Below are 12,899 nucleotides of genomic sequence, written 5' to 3'. Positions count from 1 at the left end.
TGGGGCTGCACATGCCACAAACACTGACATATTTCACTAATACAATCCAGTAGCAGCATATGGAGAATATTTATAATGCTCTTTATTATTTGTTATGAAAGGTAAACGACCATTTTGGTGAAACGGTGACTTGTGCTGACAGCATCTTCGTTCTTATGAAAAAAAATACCAATGGGGGGACGGTCAGAGGGTTTGTGTATCTAACTCACGGCTACAAATTCCTCTGGTCTTGTTGTAGAAAACATACATTCTCTTCTTTCCAAGATTTTAGCATCATTTATCTTTTCAGCTGGTCTCGCTAAACTAGTTACTTGACACAGCAATTAGCAGACATAAGAAGAAAATACATAAAAATAAAATCCAGATACTGACTGAGTCTTGAAACACAAGTGTTCATGATTTAAAACTCACATCCTTGATATATATTTATATCTTAAGGTCAAATACTTCTAAATGAAGAAACAAGTGATTCTGCTCATTAGCGCAGGTCTAAAGCTAACTAAGCAAAGTCAGCTACACGCGCTGGTCTGCCATGGCATTCCCAGGCCCAGGAAACAGTGTGATTTCAGATGTTTGAGTCTAATTAAGTCTTCCTAATTGCTGCTTTACTAATTGGGGTGGAGCAGTTTTGTCATGATTTTAGCTGTTGATGAACAATTAAGTAGAATGCAGCATTAATTCCTTCTTGATCTACCGAGGAAAGCCAACACACATTCAAACTCTAGAGAGAAACCAACGCTAATCAGAGCAATGCAATACGAGCGCAGGTCACCTCTCACCAGGTGGAAAGCCAAAACACCCAGCAGCGGTTCCTCACGGTGTCAACAGCAGGAATCACTTCAGCACTCCCAGCCCAAGCTGGTAAGGTACCAAAACCTCACGTCTTTGCACTTGTGTTTTGCTCACTGACACCAATTACACCCTCTGAAGGTCATACCAAGGTGATGCTGCTTCAATTACCTTTTTCTTTTCTTGCTTTCTTTGTTTTCTTGTATTCTGCCTTTGCTTCATAATATTCCAGACTAAAGACTGTTTGCATTTCTACTGATGCTTCATGTTAACATATATCTTTGCAAAAATATCTCTTGCACTGCTAACAGCAAACCCAACCCTCTTCTAGTCTACTACAAACTTTTCAACATTTTAAGCCCTCATAGAATGCAGAAGGACCTACACACAGTTTCTTGTGAATCAAATAGTGTTTGTTCACAGCAGGGAGATAAGCCAAGCTGATGGGGTTTGGGGTTCTTCCTTTTTAAAGCTGGATTATTGATAAAGAAGGACCTTGGTCTCAGTCCCTGCTGTCACAAGCCAATAGAGGGAACTGCGGGCTGAGCTGTGCCTTGGACCCACAGCGTTCCTTTTGCAGGTACAAAAAGCGAAGAGGCCATTAGCAACACCTGCTGATTTGAAGCGGTCAGTTTTCACTGCTTTACCAACAATTTCTGTTTTGGTTCCGCTCTCCATCCCTCTGGGACACCCCAGGTTGGCTCCCACCTGCAGTCCAGATCCACTTCTCCATATGACACCATTGCCAGCTCCCTGGATCCCCAGGCAGCATGCAAACTGCACAGAGGGGAAAGAACACCAGGTTCCTTGCTGTGTGCTTTATTCAGATGCTGGAAAACTATTTGGCTTTCCCAAGCCTGTGCAATAGGGAACTGCTATTTGTTTTCAAGCTCCAGAGGAAGGTCTGCAGTCACCATGCTGGAAGATGGGGAGCTGATCTCTTCTTCCCTTTGCAACTGAATAGCATCCGCTCCCCAGGTCACAAAGTGCTCCGAGGCACTGATGGGACAGGTCAGCCCCCTCCCTTGTCTGCCTGCCTTTGGGAGCATGGAGCAGGGATCAGTGCCAGATTTGTGCGGGCAAAGGCACAATACAGCCCAAAGGAAGAGCAATGCGAGATTAGCGGGACCAGTGTGGCTTTTAGGGTGTCAGCATTTAACTCTTATGCTCTGCTGTATCACACACCATTCTCTAGACAAGTCCCATAATCACACTGTCCCTCTGTTTCCATCTATCAAAAGTAGATAACAGTCTGTCTCTAACATGGAAAGACGCCTTGATAAACGCACTAATATTCACCAAACACCCCACCCAGCAAGTGAGAAAATACAGACCATTTATTTGCCTAAAAATCTTCTAGTTCTAAAACCACTGCCAGAAAACTGCAAACCAAGACCCTGGAACCCGATTAATTAAATGAATGAGAATTATAGAATTAATTTATAAGCAAGTTCAAAGCTAACAACAAATTGTTAATATTGACCAGCATACAAAATCCTTTTATCTGCTGAGAGCAAATGCATTTTTGTTATTCTTAGCACTGCAGAAGTCTCTCATCGAGCTGCTCGACAGTAGCTCCGCTATCGAACAGCCCGTGCAGCCCAGCTGCACCTCTGCTGCTCCATTTGTCATCTCAATGCACCATTTGTTCCTCAGAACACAGATCATCTTACACAAAGCAGTTGTCATGTGTCTTCCCGGTGCCTACCATCTCAAGCACTTTACACATTCCTCTCCACACGTGCTCATAAAAATCACTCGCTGTAAGAGTCTTTAAATGGGGCTTGTCAAAACATCAAGATAGAAGGTGTGCAACACAGAACCTCAGATTTCTTGTGCTACTTGCTGAAACACCCATATATACAATAGGCTTTCTTTCCACAACATACCACTGAGGTATTTGGATGTGGTTTGTGAAGGAGAAGAATCCTGCTGGGAGAAGAGCTGAGAGAGACACAACAATCTTAAGAAGAAACTTCATGCATGTAAAAGCCCATAGAAAGTAAAACCTGGCTATCCATAACAGAAACAATGAGGAAGTGATTTAAAGCAGTCTGGAAATACTGTTTCAGTGGTTGGTGGAACATCTCCTTTAAAACACAAACATTCAGTAGGCTATTTACAGCCCGTGGGGAAAAGCTCCTGATTTGCCCTACCCAAGCACAGCAGGCCAGTCTGTTCTCAGTGAAGAACACACATTTTGAGCAACTCCAATGGACATGAACAAATCATTGGATTTATCTCAATTTAACTGATTTCAGAAAACTTAAAGAAGCAATACTGCAGACAAGCGCTCTCAGAGATGCTCAAGCCCCTACTAGACCTGCTATTGTGTAGATAGCAATTGCTGATTTATTGACTGCAAAACACTGTGGATCAAGCCTTAGTCTTTGCTAATCTCTCTGCCGAAATTGGCCCTTAATTGCCTAGTCCAACATTAATGAGAAAGGAACAACATCTGTTTTCTTTAACGGGGTTGAATGAAGTTGTAGCAGTCAGCATCTGATCAAGAAAAATAAAACATTTGGATCAATTAGTCTTACTGGCTGCATTTTGTCTGATATGAAAACTCCAAATCTGAGGCTACAACACATAATTTCAATTATACTGCTGATTCCTGGGGGTGTAATTCAGAAGTAACCCTGACAAAGCCAGGGCAGCTCCTGGAACTTAAATACCAAGTGACAGGGAAATCCAGCCTACTATTCATATCACATATTTCATGCTTCTTTCTATTTCACAGTAATGCACCAAGTTAAGCTGCTTATTAGATGGGCACATTCTCCTAACCACAGCCAGACTTGTATTTTATGCTGGGCTCACCATCAGTACTGATCACACTTTCATCATAATTCTGCTGTCATTTGTGGTTCCACTTTGGAAGATACTTGCTTTAATACACAAACTGCATAGCTGTTAGCACTGCTATACCCCAGAAGAAAGGCATATGAGTAATGCCACAAGAGGAACTGAGTCGTAAGCATGTCTATTTACACAAACCTCTTTCACATCTTCCTAAGAATCTATACTCTCAAATATTTCTGTTGGCCTTTATGACACGGTGGCATGTGCTTCCAAGCCCCACAGCACACCAATTTGCAAATAATGACCTTCCTGAAATTACCAAGTAACAGCCAATAACTGTGTCATAGAGAACAAAAAATTGTTGCACAGAAGGTCTTTCAAGGAATGAAACAAAGACGAAGTTTTTGTTAGCAAAAATCACTAATGGACACATGGTGCTCATGTGATCCATTTATTTTTAAGTAATGCCTAGTATCAGTTAATGAAGTTATCCTAGACAACCAAAACAAACCACAAAACAGCCATTTCCAAATACACACTGCAGCCTGGCAGGTTATGAATGAACTGCTCCGCAGGTGTTTGTGTACATTTATAATTTACTACACCACATTAAGAAATAAGATGACTGCAAACAAGAAGCTGATGCTCTCCCAGCTGTGTATGCTACGTAATAATATCTTCTGACCAGCTTCTCATGTGAGAGACAGAGAGAAGGATCCAAAGGATCCAAGTTATCTCCAGCAACTGAGTAATGAATGGCAGCAACTCTGCCATTATGAAGTTCGTATTGTGAGTGCCTTAAAACAGCACACACCGAACATCTGAAATGCTGTTTAACATACACACATGCCAGAACAAAGGCACAAATCCTGTCCTTGGTGCACAAAATAAGTAGACAAGGGTTGAGCTGGCAGCCTCCACGGGCACTGAGCAGAACAGAAATCTCTCCTCCAGCTCTTGACACAGGAACAGCCACAAGACAGGACTGAAAATGCCAAGGGGACACTGCTCCTTCACAAATACCATGGCCTATTGCCTGGTTGTCACCTCTCACATGTTGTGTGCATGAGGCACCAGCAGCTCAGCTGTGCTGAAGTTCTCCCCCATATCCTGAAAGAGAAGGATCTCACCTGCATCCTGAAGGTGTTTAAAACCACTGCTGCTCTCCCGTGGAGGCAGGCATCTGTGTCTGACAGCTCATGCAGGACCAAGCACTCCACAAGGCAGTCGGAAGAGGTCTCTTCCCCAAATAGCCAACAGCCTTCATCTACAAATACTGAGGCTCAGATACGGTCCCTACTGACTTCTGAAGAACTGATCATGTACTCCAAATTATTCAACTATTTAAATTTAATCTGCAAGATTACAGGTTTAATATACGTGTCGATTTGTCATGGCAATGTATTTTTAAAGAGAGGAAAGCAAAGAGCATTCAAGCCCTGATCTTCCAAACCTTGCTTGTTTCCTGACTCGTTTGTGTTGGATGTGATTGATGGAGTAACCATTATTAAAATGACAAACTGATTAAAAAACAAACAAACAAAAAAAAACCCCACAGAAACCAAAACCTAACAGCCCCAAACAAAACCAAAACCAACTTCAGCACAGAACTGCTTGATTCTGTCAGATCAGAACTCTAATCCTGTGCCGTGACCCAAAAGAACAAGTCAATAAGCCAAATGAACTCTTCTACCTGTCTTTCACTTTGCTTCCTCCCCCTCTTTCTGCCAATAGATATTGTACCTTACACCGACCTTTGAGAAAAGCACAGAGGAATCCACTATGTCTGTGATGGGGTGACAGTGGGGGCCACATTAGAGAACCCCAAACATCTCCCAGCTACTAAAACCCCCGGACTTGCAGCAGCTCCAGCTGGTAGAATGCAGGAAGGGAAACTTATGGATTTCTCTTCCATTTGCTTTAAATCATGGAAGATATGTGGAAAATGAGCCCCCAAGCCCAGATGACCAGACTGTACACAGTATATGATGTTTATACACATGCACTGGAACAAACTAAATGTGCACGTTCAAAATTGCTGTAATCAGGAAATGAGCCATGAAATGCATAAGGGATGGCACATTAATAATCTGGTTTATAGCTTAAATTAGAATCTTTGGAATTTCACAGCCAGAGACTTTTAAATAGGTCAAAAATGTGGTAATCACAGTTAATAATCACACTGTAATATGCATTGCATCAGAGCTAGGAGTGAGGAAACATGAGCAGAATGGATATGAACTACTGGCATGTTCAAAAAAGGATTCGATGAACCTCAAGTGATTTTTATACCTAAACAAAAACACATAGCCCATCCCAGAAGTTTTTTGCTTTTGGTCCTGCTCTTCAGGAATAAGCTGTTGAGATTCTACGTGATCACAGAGATCAGGTGCTGTGCCTCTGTGTCTTCCTTTTAGTTGGCACTGAAGATTAGCAAAGGCTCCAGATTTGATCACTTATAAGTGGTGAGCATTTAGTGGTGAAAAGAAAGCCTCCCGTCACTGAGGAACATAGTTTATGATTGTACTTGCCCATTCACATTTCATTTCAGGTAGGCAGAGTTAAAACACATTCCTGGGTGCCAGCATTTTGACTTCTTTTAAACAAAGGAGCAAGAATCAACAAACCCATCACAGAAATCTTCTAGGCTCCAAACCAGAGAAACCCTTCACATTTTTTCTGAGTTTAGACGTGTTTATGTACTCTTTACATCAACTTCACTTCAGATATTATATAAAAAACCCAATGGAAAAATTGTGGAAAGTATGAGAATTTCAGAAAAATAGACAGTTGTTGCTAATTAATCCTGTCAATCTGCCAAGGCATACCCAAAAAGGTAAAAGAATAATTAAAAAAACCCAAAAGCAGCTATATTCTGTGGTTCCACAGAGTCAATGTTTGTCTACTGTGAAAGCACAAAGTCAGCAGGGGAGACTGCTTGGAAGCTTATAAGAAAGCAGGAGAGAAATGGGGGTTTTTTGTTTCTTTTTTCCTCCAGTCAAACTTGGCTGCTTCTAAAAAACAAAGCAAGGCAAAAGATGAAAGGCTTTCTCTTTTGAAGCCAAAGACGAAGAATAAAAAGAATATGAATGACTGACAAGCCTGTCTGTAAATGCTATGAGCTTAGCTGTAGTAGGGGCAAAAAGGAAAACCAGCACTGCTATTAACTAATGAAGTTTCTGATCTAAGAAGTGGTGGTGAAAACTGATTGGGTCATTTATGGAAGGGAATGTTAGTTCAGAAGAACACAGGTTCCCTATGGAGGAAGAAAAGGAAAGAGGGAAATATGCCATTGCAGACACTCGAAAGATCAGGATGGTTGTGGTTCATTCATAAAGCACATAATGGCAGTAAATTCCCAATTAGGGCTTGTCTGTCCCTCATGCATGTTTGTACACGCAGGTACACCAGACATCTATCCTGCGGGAAACTCAGGAACTCTTGCCAGTTTGTCACTTGCCTCATATCACACAACACTGGATTTTGATGAATCACATTTCCAAAAGGAAAACTTCAAAACACAGAGAAGCTTGCCTTTGTCAGGGTTGTTGGATCCAGCAGGAGCCTGTGGGGCCACTGCAGCTTCCCCAGAGCCGGCATCCCACAGCGGTGCAGGACGGTCCTGTCGGCAAAGGGCAGAGCAGCCACCGAGGCTGCGGCAGCCTCGCAGTGCCGCATTGCCCAGGTACCAGACCGGGACAAAGCACGTTCCTCCACGTTTGGAGTTTGCCTGTTCTCTTCAAAGTTAAGGAAATGAAGCATAATTAAACCAGGAACAAAACAAAACACAACACACTTCAGAGCCAAAAGTGACACTACGCAAACTTCAGATTTAGAAACTGATTCATCTGCCAGCTCACAGGCACACTCACACCTAGTGTCTATATTTATATGCATGGACTCAGAATGCCTGTGTAGAGAGCCTGAGATTTTTTAAAATCAGCGAGAAATCAAGAATCACTAGTCTTACAGGAGAGAAGATGGAAAACCCCCTTTCTCTAAGCTGCAGCCGTTCAGGTTACAAGAGTCTTCAGGCAGCAGCTCTCCTTGCAACATCCAGCCAGACAGAGCCAGCACAGACACAGAATTTTCTGAGATTCTCTCCCTCCCCAGGCCCACGCTCACTGCGCACACAGACCACATTCTGGATTGAAGTCTGATCCAGTAGACGATACGAGAAGCCTTTGTGTTGGAATGGAAATCTGGGGAACATTCTGATCACTGGAAAGATAGCAATGGTTAACCAAGTACTGCCAGAGAGCTGTGCTGCTGCCCCTGCCTTCCAGGGCTGGGAGTTAAAGGCTGGAAATTCAACGCCCGGCTTTGTCCATAACCCGCAATGGTCTCAGCACATCACAAAACCCTCTCAGCATCTCCTTCTGGAAAACTGGGATAACAACACGTCTCAGCAGCATCATGAAGGTTTGTTAATGCTTGTAAGCGCTTTGTAGATAAGAACCATCAAGACAGCAGTTAGCAGAGGGATTTGGGGCACAGACAGATATAAATCCAAAGTACTCATATCACATACTCTTTTCAGACAAGCATAGCGGCAGATCAGCTCCCTGCATTTAGTGGTTGTGGGCTCCATCCTCTCAACATACTGAACACTCTGCCTTTGATCCAAAAAATGAGTCTAGGGAGGATATTCACATGTTTAATGTTAATCATATGCTTAAATCCTCTGAAGCTATGAAGAGAGTAAAAGAAACAAGTGTTCCCCAGGGCCAAAACAAACACAATTTCCCAGAAGCTATATTTAGCACGTGAGCAAACATTTGACCACCAAGGAAAGGCCTTTGCTACACACCTGCTAAGCTTCTGCAGCCCTGAAGAAACCTGCAGGTGGGAAAGTGTCCACTGAGTTTGCTTAGACAAAACATTTCCAATGTAACCAATGCAATGCTATCAGAAAGAAGCATCCCAGAGTATTTAAACTACTATTCCACAAGCAGAGCAGACCTTGAGCAAAGAAATTAGAAGAAAGAATAAAAGAAGTTTTCTATGGAACTTATCACAAAGGTTTAAACTTGTGATTATTAATTCATCTGCTACTATTAATTCCTTAATTCATTAACTGTCCACAGTGAGAGAACAGGTTTTCCTCAGCAGACAGGCACTGCTGCTCAGACCTCACAAACACCATGTGCATTGCAGCAGGCATCAGCGGCACCTAGAAAGCATCTTCTCCTAACTCTATGCACCAGAGAGCAACTTAAATACCAAGCAAAAGGCTTTAGACCCCATCCCTTAATACCCTGTTCATTTTAAACACACACTGCACATGTTTTCGGTATCTGAAGCTTCTAACTTGTTTTTACATCTCACTGATCTCCTAGCCTAGGTAACAGCTTGGTGCAACACATCTCCTACACTTGCTTGCTGGAGTGTCCAGAAGTCCCTGCTCTTGCATCAGTCCCCCTTTGACTTGTTTCCTGCAGGTGCACAAGACAGCAAAGCGAGGATCCAGCGCTGCTTTTGCAGCTCCTCAGCATGGCAAGACCATGTACCTGCAGCACTTGGGTGCACTGAGCTCCACGTGGTCACTGCAGCGTGGATGTATCCCTGACCAGATCAGCATCTACAGCATGAACAAATAACTGGCTTCTAGAGATGATTTTCAAAACTCTGTTAAACAAGCATGTACGGTGAGAAAAGCCTCAGGCGATTAAAGGACCACTATCCAGAGCTTGATTGCTTTAGCAGATCCGTAAATATTATCCAGCTTGCTCACAGCAACATCACGCTTCGCCAGTGATGTGAACAGGACAAATCACTCTCTCACCAGCGTAAATTGCCCAAGATACTAAATAAGGCTACTAATTACTTCTGAGGGTTTTTAAAGAATCCTTTAAATTATTGACCCCAAATTTCAGTAAACAACACTTTAAATCCTTTAAATTCAACACCATTAGGTGAAGTCGACTTGACGGTATAACAGAAACATTCTCTCCTCAACTAACAGCTTTTTGGGAAGTGTGCTGTATTTTAGTAGTACACACCACTTTTAACTTCATAAACTAGAGGGAGCTGTATCAGTCACATCTTACAAAGGGTGAACCAGCTAATTATCTTCCTTGGCTGACTGAATTAGAACTACACAAGACATTGTGCTTCTAAGGAGACAGAAATCTATTCCTACCTTCGCCATAAACCAAGAACCACGAGGGATGGAATTACATCGCTGGGAGAGGCTGTAAGAAGTCCGAGGGAAGTTAACACAGCAGTAAAACTGTCATTTTTGTTTCTCTGCCTCCTTTGCAAAACACTTCACTGTCCCAAGGTTTGTAGGCACTACAGAACAACACAAAGTCCACTGCTATTGCAACTCATTGGCAGACTCTGCCACTGGGGAAACCCTCTGGAGAGAGCTTGATGTTCTAGAAGACACAATCGTGACTCTCTCACCGTTTTCCTGGAGGAAGCAGCACTGTCTCTCCTGATGGGGTAAACTACAAGGCATAACTACAAGCCTGTGCAGTCTCAGAGCATCTCTGACAACAAGCTAAGACCTCTTCGACATCTCTGGTACCTTTACTTTGTTTTGTGCCTCCACTAACACTGCCCAGGAGCACAGCTCTAGCAGATTTCAGAGCCAGGCACTTTCCCCTGGCTAGCGCTTTGACTCCTCCTCTGCTTCATCATTTCTTTGTTGTAATCTATAATGAACCAGAAGGTAACACACGAATGCAGTCCCCATCTGCACCCCTTTATCCAGTCATCCTTCCCCAAGCTACACAGGCAGTCCACTCCTCCTCCCCTCCCTAACAAAATAAGTGACATTTAAAGAGTCCTGAAAAACAGAGCACCAGCACAGTGCATCCTTCAGTGCTCAGGAAGGCAGGGACACCTCCAAGGAGGTGGCATTGGCTGCACCACAGAGCACAGGTATCCTGCAGCAGGAGCTGAGCCTGGGTAAGGACTGCTGGCATACACCTTTTGGGCTATACTGACTTGAGAACAATAATTAAATTCCAGTCTAATTTCCTTCTGATCTACAGCTCTAACCCCTGAACGACTCCCATTGAGTCATTTACCAATATGATGTCACTCTGCATTTTTGCCTTAAATAAGGGTCCCATGAAGCTACTAAAACAATAACGGTCTTTTTCTCTATGAAATACCTGCCCAGGAAATTTCTGCTGTGGAATTTAAGCATCAATATTTTAGGTTTCAGTAACAGCACAACATGTGCCACCTCCCCGTTCAGAAAACCCAGGGGCAGAGAACGGCATTAAAGGACCATCAAATCTAGAGAATACAACCTGGACACAAACGGTTTCTCCTCTGCACTCTTCCTCATCTCCTGGTGTTACGTGCTGTGCCAGAGCACTGATGAAGAACCAGTGCCCAGTGCTGATCCTCACACAAGCCACTAAAACACCCCAAGTTATAGGGTGTTGCCCAGGAAAACCGTGGGTATTAAAGCCATCACTGACAGGGTCTGTGCAGCTGCTCCCATGTCCTGTTAATTAGGTACTATGGACATGCTCATGCTGCAAGCGCATCTTTGACATAACATAGCATGACAATTTCTTCAGAGTCACAGAAATGCAGAGCATACAAATAAACCTGAATGCTGAAACCATCTCATTGTTCATAAGAATATGCACCTGTTACGACCAAGGGCACTGACTGTGTGCCTTGGACTGATTATTTTAGCCTCTAATAAGCCTCCCTGTCTTGGAGGACTAATAAATTCCAGGAGTAAATCAAGCACAAAAATATTATTTTACAGAAAGAAGTCATTACAGAATATACAGAGAGAGGTCTTTAAACCCAAGGTAAAGAAAACAATCCCCGAACTATCGTTTTTTTTCCCTGAGCTTCTTACAACTGCTGAGTCAGTTTAAATTAAATTTAGTTGAAAAAAATAACTCGAAGATTGATATTGGTTAAGTCCTACCCTGAAACAAATGCGTGGGAGCCCAACTGCAAGCCTATCAGCCCAGGACCCCCAATAGAGAGGAAGGCAGGACGCTCGCCGCGGCACGACCGAGAGGCGTTCTCCCATACCCCATCCCGGCGGAGGGACCAGCCCGCAGAGGCGACGCTCCCGCAGCCCCGAAGGGAGCCGGAGCTGGAGCCGGAGCCGCGCCGCAGGGAGCAGGTGGCAGAGCCGGGCGGTGAGCCGGTCCCTGCAGCCCAGCCCCGGCGCCAGCCCGGCTCCTGCCGCCAACACGCGGGGGGTGATTTTTACGCGGAGAGAGGGAACCGGAGGAGCGCGGGAGAGAGAGGCAGCATCTGCGGCTGCGGCAGCGCGGTGCGGGCTGCCCGAGGGCACGGTGCTGGGGGAGGGGACGGGACCGGGACCGGGACCAGCCGCGGCAGAACTCACCGAGCTACGCGCGCCTGCTGCCCCCGCTGCCGTCCATGGGGGCGGCGGGGGGACGGGAGCCCGCTGCGGGCGAGAGCCGCCCCAGGATCCGCCGCATCTGCCGCCCGCCGCCGCCGCGGAGGAGGAGAAGGAAGAAGCAGAGAAGCCCGCGCCGCACCGCCCCGGAGCCCCCGCGCAGCCCGGCCGCAGAGCGCCGCCTGCCCGCCGCGCCCGGGATGGGACCGGCTGCGGCGGGAGGGGCGGCCCGGCCGCGGGGCAGGTGCAGCCGCTCAGGGGACCGGCGGGGCCCGGGGCCGGGCGCGGCCCCGGGGCGGTGCAGCTGCCGGAGCGGGGCCGGCTGCTCCCGGGGCGGTGGCGCCGGCGGCCGTGCGCGGTGAAGTGGGGTGAGAAACGGCTGGAAGCGCCTGTGCATAATGTGGCCGGGTGTGAATCCGCCCCGCGAGGGCTTTTAATGAAGTACAGATGTTCCCTAATATAATTATATCGTCCTCTTCCTGATAATTGGCTTTGGCAGTCGTGCTGATCGAAATCCCCCTGTGCTGCCGCTGTGCAGCCGCTCCCGATCGCTCCGCGGCAGCGCAGAACCGGGGCCTCCCACGGAAACCAGGAGCGGATCCTGCCCTGGGGACCCGCAGCCTGTGGGAGAGACCCCGCACACCCCACTCCTGTGAACCCCACATTTCGAGACCTGTGATTTCAGTGGAAGCTTTTGGCTCACAGCAGTTGAAAATAAGAGGCAACATTTATGTACTTATTTCTTGAAGTGAATGTCCTTAGCTAGCAAAATGACTGTGCCACTTGTAGGAAGGGAGGACAAGGCACACCGGTTTTACAAATAAAAGGTTATCACAAATGTTGGGGAACTATCATCTTATTGAACAGGAGCACAGCACTGCTTTAGGATGGCAACAGAGGATGTTGTAGCTGGATGGATGAGTGGCATCAGCATCCCCCTCTGTCACTCCTG

General features: G+C 45.5%; 1 protein-coding gene across 1 annotated transcript in view; it reads right to left on the bottom strand.

Annotated features, from left to right (window-relative positions):
* The window catches only part of RASGEF1C (RasGEF domain family member 1C), a 74,250-nt gene extending 62,143 nt beyond the window's left edge, over window positions 1-12,107 (bottom strand). Inside the window, exon 1 of the mRNA XM_065848876.2 lies at window positions 11,933-12,107. The gene's annotated coding sequence lies outside the window, so the exon portion shown is untranslated. The remainder of the gene's footprint in view (window positions 1-11,932) is intronic.
* Window positions 12,108-12,899: the final 792 nt, after the last annotated feature.

This window comes from Patagioenas fasciata, chromosome 14 (assembly GCF_037038585.1).
Source record: "Patagioenas fasciata isolate bPatFas1 chromosome 14, bPatFas1.hap1, whole genome shotgun sequence".
Taxonomy (NCBI): Eukaryota; Metazoa; Chordata; class Aves; order Columbiformes; family Columbidae; genus Patagioenas; species Patagioenas fasciata.
This window is presented reverse-complemented; position numbering and strand designations above follow the sequence as displayed.